The 7,504-nt window shown below is 36.5% G+C and overlaps 3 long non-coding RNA genes across 4 annotated transcripts; all 3 read left to right on the top strand.

The window, feature by feature from the left end:
* The first annotated feature begins 338 nt into the window (after positions 1 to 338).
* On the top strand, positions 339 to 3,010 carry LOC147512548 (uncharacterized). Of its 2 annotated transcripts, none has more exons than XR_015217222.1 (3): positions 339 to 491; positions 1,969 to 2,187; positions 2,603 to 3,010. It is a non-coding gene; the product is annotated as an uncharacterized LOC147512548 (long non-coding RNA). The 2 variants fall into 2 exon arrangements; XR_015217223.1 differs by lacking the exon at positions 339 to 491 and adding an exon at positions 1,423 to 1,494.
* Positions 3,011 to 3,074: 64 nt separating this feature from the next.
* LOC147512547 (uncharacterized) lies at positions 3,075 to 3,319 on the top strand. The gene is made up of 2 exons (XR_015217224.1): positions 3,075 to 3,109; positions 3,235 to 3,319. It is a non-coding gene; the product is annotated as an uncharacterized LOC147512547 (long non-coding RNA).
* Positions 3,320 to 5,163: 1,844 nt separating this feature from the next.
* Positions 5,164 to 7,302, top strand: LOC147512546 (uncharacterized). Its single transcript, XR_015215017.1, has 3 exons — positions 5,164 to 5,627; positions 5,737 to 5,777; positions 6,940 to 7,302. It is a non-coding gene; the product is annotated as an uncharacterized LOC147512546 (long non-coding RNA).
* The last annotated feature ends 202 nt before the right edge of the window (positions 7,303 to 7,504 follow it).

Here is a 7,504-nt window from a genome sequence, read left to right as displayed (position 1 = left end):
ATTGCAAGATACTTGCTGTCAATCATGTGTGTAGCACGTTACGCACGTGCCCTCTACTTGAAATGATAAACTACCTTGCGAAACAGGCACACCCCCTGTTTCGACTATTTTTCCAAATTAAAAAGGGAAAAAGAGTTTTGGTCGTCTCTCCCTTCTTTTCATAAAACTTAACGAATGTACGCATCGTTTCCAAATTTAAGCAAACAAAATTTCATCTTCTAACAGAACTGCCGCCCCGTTTCTTCACACAATCACAGAGACAAAAACTTTATGTCTTCTTTTCTCCTTCTCACCCGGGACTCCTCAAACTTTCATCAACAAAATCTCTATTTCTCCCCTTATTTAGTTTTTCCTTCTTCTTTTTCTTTGTCTGTCTTTTTCATTATGATGTGTGACTTATTTTTTGTTTGTTAATTTGTGGAAAAATGTCACCCCAACTTTAGCAATGACTTGGAAAAGACACCGCATGGAAATTGAAACTTCAACATCAGGTAATTTTTCAATTTCAACGTTATTTTTCAACTTCAAAATTGAACCTGTTCATTTTGGATTGCATACTTATGTATCCTAGATAATCTTTTTGACTAAAGTTTCTGAAAATAAAAATATAAATGTTCGTCTTCTTCTTTATCTTCGACGCCCGTTTTTTATTTGCTGGGTATTATCTTCGACGCACCTTTTTTTATTTTTATTGTTGGTCTCTTGAAAGAAAAATTGATCAGTGCGTTTTCACTTTTTTTTTTCAAACTCAAAAACTCCACCTTTGAACTTCCAATATCAATTGCCCTTCCATCTTTCTCTACAATTTCCGCTTTTACCAATTGTACTTTAACGATAAAGTGGTATGGTATGCATTTCTCATCCTTTTACTTGTTTGATTTTAATTTATGTTCGAAGTTTCTATTTCCTAATATTTTTCCGTTTTAGTTTTTATTAGCATAGTTCACCCCTTCAGCGTTGATTTTATCAGGTTAGGAGTTCGACAGTCTAATTCTCGATCCTAATTACCCCCTTATGAGTTATGATTGTGTTTGTTTCCTTTAAATGGTTTTTACTTTTTAGGAACTATATTATGTATAATTGACCGATAATTTTTCTTATTTTATTTATGTTTCTGTTTTTAGATGCATGTCTATGAATGAGTTATTTGACACCATTGCTTAATTAACTACACAATTTTTGGTCTATTTCTTTTCGATCCCAGAACGCTTTTGCTTCTTCATTTTTTTATTGCTTGAGGTCTGTGATTTTTTTTGGAGGCACTGTGAAGTTTTGGTTCACCTTAAAACAACACAAAGTTTAAGTGGGTGAGAGTTGACTATTTGACACTTCACAATTTGAGTTTTACGGTTTTGCTACTCCTTTTGTTTTCAAGGTGTGGTAATGTACCTAATAGGTGATGCATGTACTTTTTCCCTCTTGCAGTGACCAGAGTTATATCATCCTTTGCATAAGAAAGTGCACTGTATAGGATGCTGCCATTGACTTTACTTGGTACATTCATATGAATTTTATTTTAGTTTCCCTTTTATGTTGTCTGACTTCCAATTATATATTGTTTTATTCTCGTGTAGGCTTTGAGTATCATCTTTATTACAATGTTTTCAAATCTTCTTCACATTTAAAAAATAAAAGAAAAAGAAAATAGCTTTAATTATGTATAGGCATTTTGCTTATATTTGTCTCTGGATATGTAATTGGTTGTGCGTTAACCAGTATCTCCTAAAATCCTAAACACCAAAGGAGAGTGATCTTTGTGTACTCTTTTTTTGTGCCTTCCATAAACTTATCATCTCTTTCCGTGAGTATTGAAGAAACTTACCATTATGCAATTTTTAATCTATTTGACTTAGTAATGTATTCTTTCTTATCTATAGTTTGATTCTACACCAATACCTTCTCTACAAAATACTTTATTTCACCATTTAATCTTAGTGGTGGTTAATGACAAATTGATTTTGAATGCAGAATTGTTGGTTGCAGAGCTAGCAGTAGACTTTGGAAGGATACAATCTTTGAAGGAGATGCAATTAAAGGAGTTCATAGATGCTTGCAGAGATGGAACTGATAGTGCACCCTGGATGTGGAGACAATTCGTCCCTCGACTCACATGATGGAGGTACCACAGTTGCTTGGGTTTGGGCCTCTGCTAATCGCTTGTTGGAGGCTTATAAAATGCTTTTGAAGGTATTTCATTGGTGAACATTCTTTCATTTTACGTAAAGAACACAGTTTATCTCTTTTTTATCTAATATGAAGTGTTGACTGTGCTACCAAGAAACAGTCAAGCGAGCCTCGAACACAAATTTTCAATTTTTACGTCGCCCATCGATTTCTTTCTAGATATGCTATTGTACTAAGAAAAGCCTGATGACATTATTATGCTTAAAAAAGAACAACATCTTCCCATGATTGGCAATGTTCAAGGTTCCAGATTGTTTCCCGGTCATCAAACTCTGAACTGTTCACATCATTCATCAGGGGATTTAGGGCTCGACCTTGAAAAGAGACCATTTTTCTGTATTAGAAGCTAATGCTATGACTCATATAGTTAAAGCTAGATAATTTCTCAAGACATTTTATGTTTCGTGTTCAATTTCAGTTCCTTTGGACCTTGAGGAATATTCGAGATTCGCATGTAGCTGTGTCAGCAGGATCATCTGAATCAACTAAGGATAAGCCCTCATCCATCACAAAAATTATTGCTGAGTGCGAGTCTGTAATGACTTATTTGAACCGTGATCTCAGCATATTATCAACATCTGTTGCTCGTGAGCGAGGTGAAGTACCACCACAATGATAATGCTGCCAGTGATAATGGAGAGCTTAATGAGAAGTTTTCTAGAGGCATCAATTGGTTACTTACTTCATTGCTATGTTGAATGTTATATGGCAAGCTAGAAATAAGTGGAAGTTTAAAAAGATTTTAAGTTCTCATGAATCTATTCTAAACTTTCTGAGAATTGGCAGAAGGCTTCCTCTGAAAAAGAGACAACTCGAACTTCGTGTGGAACCAAATTTGAAATTAGGGCCAAAGATACCGTGCATGGATTAGTCCACCCTCATGGCAGAAAGTGAGATTAAAAGGGAAGAAGTGGAGAGAATCAAGGTTCTCATATTTGCTTCATTTGCAAATCTAATAGTAGCATGATCCTTTATTTACTGGTTTTATGTAAAATTGTCTGCAAAGCAACTGATAACCTTAATTGTATTACTATGTAAAATGTCTTGCAGTCAAGCTGGACGCAAATCGCCTGGTTGTAGGTACTCTTCGTGGATTCGACCAGTTTATAAATCTGGTGTTGGAGAACACCCTTAAGATGAATGGAAATGATAAAAATGACATAGGCATTGTTGTAAGTCGAAATTCGGTATTTCCTTCAGTTTAAGATGATTCCCTACTGTCAATTTTCTATTGAGTTAATTTTTTGGTGGGGTAATAGTGTGGTTATGATGGAGGCCCAAAACCCTTGCCAAAGGGAAAAAACTTAAGTCTGTGAGCTTGGTAGAGATTAACAAGAAAAACATGACCGAAAACCTCAAGAATGGCTCTAAAAAAAACCAATTAACACAAGTTTTAATGTTGTTGAAAAAGGATATGACAAGAGTAAAATGTGTCTATGGACACGGTGTTTATCCGTTTGGTCATTGCTACATATTCCCGTTCTCTTTTCTCGAGATGTTCCTTTTTCTATTGGATACACTATGGTCGGGTTAAGCCTATTGAGATGTCGCGATGCAAATATTCTTTTTCTACTTAATTCTTTTTACGCCTATGCATGCTCGCATCGCTTGGCCTCCATTATTCATTTCTTTTCTTTTCTTTTCCTGGAACTTCAACTTTAACACGCAAAATGAGACAGGTGATTATGTGCAGTGACAGTAGACGAAGGAGATTTGCAGTGGTGGAGACAAGGTTGTTCTGAGTTTGAGAGATGTTGCGGCCGATATGTCGGAAGGGGTATTAATCACAGAATGAGGACGTAATGGTTTGTACAAGGCGGAGATTTCTAAGATGGGTGGTAAATGGCTAGGGAAGTATTTATGCCAAATCAGCCTGGGGGAAGCTCAGAACTTGAGATTCCAAGATGACAAGTGGTCAGCACTTGGACTGAGAAGGAAATACAGATGGGGCCAATTTCTAGAGGTTACTTTATTTAGTAAAGCAAACATAAACACTCCCAAATCAATTTATTTTCCGATAGGAAGCGACATGGAAGGATGGGCTAAAATAGGGGTTTGCATCTTGGATTTATTTTCAGTTGAGAGATCAGACACATCATAGTTAAGAACTAACAGCAGGCAAAGCAACACCGTCCACAAGCTCCAGTTACATCTATTATCAGGAACCAACACAGGGAAAGGGGTAACATAATCGCATGAAGAAAGGCAAGGAAGGAGAAGATGTCATCCAAGTAATGATGCCAACCACCATCCGAGACTATTCATGGTGGGAGGTGATTGTAATTGAAAAATCCATCGGGAAGATAACAAACCTTTTCAATGAAGCTTCCAAAAAGGCCATGTTGCTTGCTATTACGCTAGATCATTAGAGTCGGTGAAGGCAATGGGGCAAAGCGGAGTAGCAGGGACAACTAAGGCCGAGTCCAATGGTGCATCACTCTCTATCTCCATTCCACAAAAACTGTGGTTTTAAGGATGGGGAGTCAATTTTGGTATCCAATGGTTTGGACCATTCTACCACCGACCGGTGTGGAATTTAAAAAATAAAATAAAATAAAAAAAAAAACGCCACCACTTTAAGTGGCTACTGTACTTCAAATGGCGGTATGAACTTGAAAAATGCATTCCACGCCACTTGAAGTGGTGCCGCTGGTTTTTACAAACTTTTTTGTGGAATACACTCTCTATTCCTCAATATTACTCTATATATGGAGAGTATTATGGAGATAAAGAGAAAAACCACCGCCACTCCCTCCACTTTTGAGGGAATGGGGAGCCATTGCACCCAGCCTAATGTGGCAATTTTTACTTTATCCTTCATCTATCGGTTTTGCATTTCGCCTAATTTAATTTTATTTAATTTTTGTGTTTTATCAGACCTCGATATGTATTAATCTAATACATGTTACATATTGATTTTCTCCACCCCAATTTTCTCACCTAGCACGTGCAACGCACGTGCCCGTTTACTAGTATATATAACCCAAAATATCTCCAGTGGTGACTGAAATGTCCTAAAAAATAAATGAACACATTTCCGAAACAACATAACGTGCCATAAGTTACACTGGCCCTTTCAATTCAAGGATCATACAACTGTAAATGATGAATAATCAGAGCTAAATACGCCAATAGTCTTCCCAGTACCAGTTGCCGCATTGACAAGTATAATAACTTTTATCAAGGCACACACACACAACTCCAACAGCAACAAACTATAAAAAAAAAGGACTCGTCTAGGGTGCGCAGGGTACACCTAGATTTAGTATATGCGCATGATTTTCAACCACAAATTTTGAAGGGCAAAACCGGAATAACCGATTTAGGCCTCGTTGATAACCGATTTTCCCGCTGGCAAAACAAGTAGTGATTTTCCCACTTCAACACTAATTTGGAAAATCGATCGGTACTTTTATATTCGATCTTTTTCTCCAGCAACACAAGTGAGCAATTCAACATTTTTTTTTTTTTTCAGTTTAATTAAAAAAAAAGGGGGGCCTTAAAAAAATTTTGATTTCAATAGGTTAACTTGGATTTTGTATTTGAAACCAGATTTTGGGATTTCGTTTGTCTCTTTATTCGTTCTAATCAAGGTGAGTTATCATTGATTGTTTGATTTTGACTTTATGATGATTAATGGTAGGATGAATCCTGTATTTGTTTGATTTTGTTGAAGAATGAGGTGTTTTGGGTCTATGCCATTTAATTGTGTATTGTATTTGTGGAATATGTTGGATGTTAAAGAAGAGAGAATTCTTTGTTATAGAATGTTTGGTACTTGGTGCTAATACTTTTGAGTTTTGGGAGCAAATACATTACTTTATATAGGTTTTAATTTCATATATGTTCACTTCTGCTAGTGACATGCTCATATTTTCATGATTAAGCGTTGGTTGTTGTGTCCTTAGTTGCAAATCGCAATGTTTTTGAGGGAGTGGTTTTAATTGGCCACACCGTAAGGGCTTTCATTGCTCACCTACTTGTTCTATATTCCCTTTACAAATCATATTCCAAATTCTTATGCTAATGTTTGCGCGTGTACTACTATTTCCAGTAGTAAGTATCTAGTGTTAGTGCACAAGTTCTTTGTCTTATATAGGGATGGTGATGATTCTATATCCCGGGGTTGAAAAATATAATGTAAACAGTCCTTGTCATATCTAATAGTTGAACAACTTATGATTTATTTGTGTTTCCACTTATCTAGGATGTAGACCTGGAAAGGCTTCTTGTGTCTAATGATTGTTTGAATCTATGTGTTGTGTGAATCATATTTCATTTTAAAAATTTTTGCTGCTCTCTTTACTAATTTGTCTTGTTTGCTATGTAGAGCTTTCATCTTGTTGTAGGTGATTTTCTCTATATAGTTTTAGGAATTAAGTTTTAATTAATTCTAGGATACATGTTCTTTGTTCAACTCCTTTCTTTCTCTACTCATCTTGTTCTTTGTTCTTCAAAGATTAATAGAGCTTCAAATCTTGTCGTTTAAGTGTAACTAGTGTGTTGAAGAGTAGAGATATAGTGAGGCTCTAGTAGCTTGCTTGACTTTCATTTTGGTGCAATGGGTATGTTGAATTTGTTGTTTTAAGGTTTGGGTTTCAAAGATCAAGTGTTTTTTTGCTCAGATACGTTCTTTGTAAAGTTCTTGGTGGTTTATTGAAGTTTTGGTGATTTGGATGTCTTTCTTTACCTTCTTTGGTAATGTGGGTATGTTACATTTCGCTTGTGTGTGTGTGTGTGTGTGCGTGCGTGCAGGTGTGGTGTGGTGGTGTGTATGTGTGTGTTGTGCAGGTGTGTAGGTGTTGTTGCTGCCGGCAAGTGTTGCTCTGCTGTGGTATGCTGCAGACAAGTGTTGCTGCCACTACTGTTGTCGTGCTGTCGACAAGTGGTATTGCTGCTGCTGGCAAGTGGTGCTACTGCCGTTGTGCTGCCAGGTGCTGGTGAGTGGTGCTAGTCTGCATGAGTTTCTTTCGAATTTTGTTGTTGTTGTTGTCAAACAAGAATTGGGGTATTCATTGCTTCCTCTAGTAATTTGTTAATGTGTGTATGAGATACAATGGATCTATAAGCTCAAAATGGCAGAGCACTCAAATAATTGAGAGGTTGATGATTCGAATCCATCGGGATCCAATTCCATTTTATTTACCACTTTTTGGCACCCTAACACAAAATCGACTCTGTATCGTCATGTTATTTGGGGTGCTAAGCTTAGAATAAATTTGAAATGCCTATTTTAGAGACCATTTCCTTTTGAGCATTGATCGTCCTGCCAAGTGAAGTTATTTAGGCTTATTTATGCTTGAATGTTGTTATACATGCA

Source organism: Coptis chinensis, chromosome 3, assembly GCF_015680905.1.
Source record: "Coptis chinensis isolate HL-2020 chromosome 3, ASM1568090v1, whole genome shotgun sequence".
Classification (NCBI taxonomy): domain Eukaryota; kingdom Viridiplantae; phylum Streptophyta; class Magnoliopsida; order Ranunculales; family Ranunculaceae; genus Coptis; species Coptis chinensis.
Note: the sequence above shows the minus strand (reverse complement) of the source record. Positions and strands in the feature narration are given on the sequence as shown.